Genomic DNA, 363 nt, shown 5'->3' with positions numbered 1-363 from the left:
GGGGAGAAATTGATGAATCATCTTGGTTGCAGATATTCACTAGAATTATATCCATATAGATCAGATGCACAAGCGTATCTATAAACATATATATAGAAATACATGCACACACACACACACATACATACACGTATATACATATACATACACATACTCATGCTATAAAAATATGCTTATACACTATCATAGATATACATATATATCTCTACATAGACACACACGTTCATTACATATACATATATATATACTCACACGTACACATACATGAAGATCTCCTGTATATACATATACACTATAAAAACATGTTTACACACTATCACACTATCATATATAAATATAAATCTCTCTCTCTTAATATATATA

Source organism: Octopus bimaculoides, chromosome 16, assembly GCF_001194135.2.
Source record: "Octopus bimaculoides isolate UCB-OBI-ISO-001 chromosome 16, ASM119413v2, whole genome shotgun sequence".
In the NCBI taxonomy this organism is placed as follows: domain Eukaryota; kingdom Metazoa; phylum Mollusca; class Cephalopoda; order Octopoda; family Octopodidae; genus Octopus; species Octopus bimaculoides.
Note: the sequence above shows the minus strand (reverse complement) of the source record.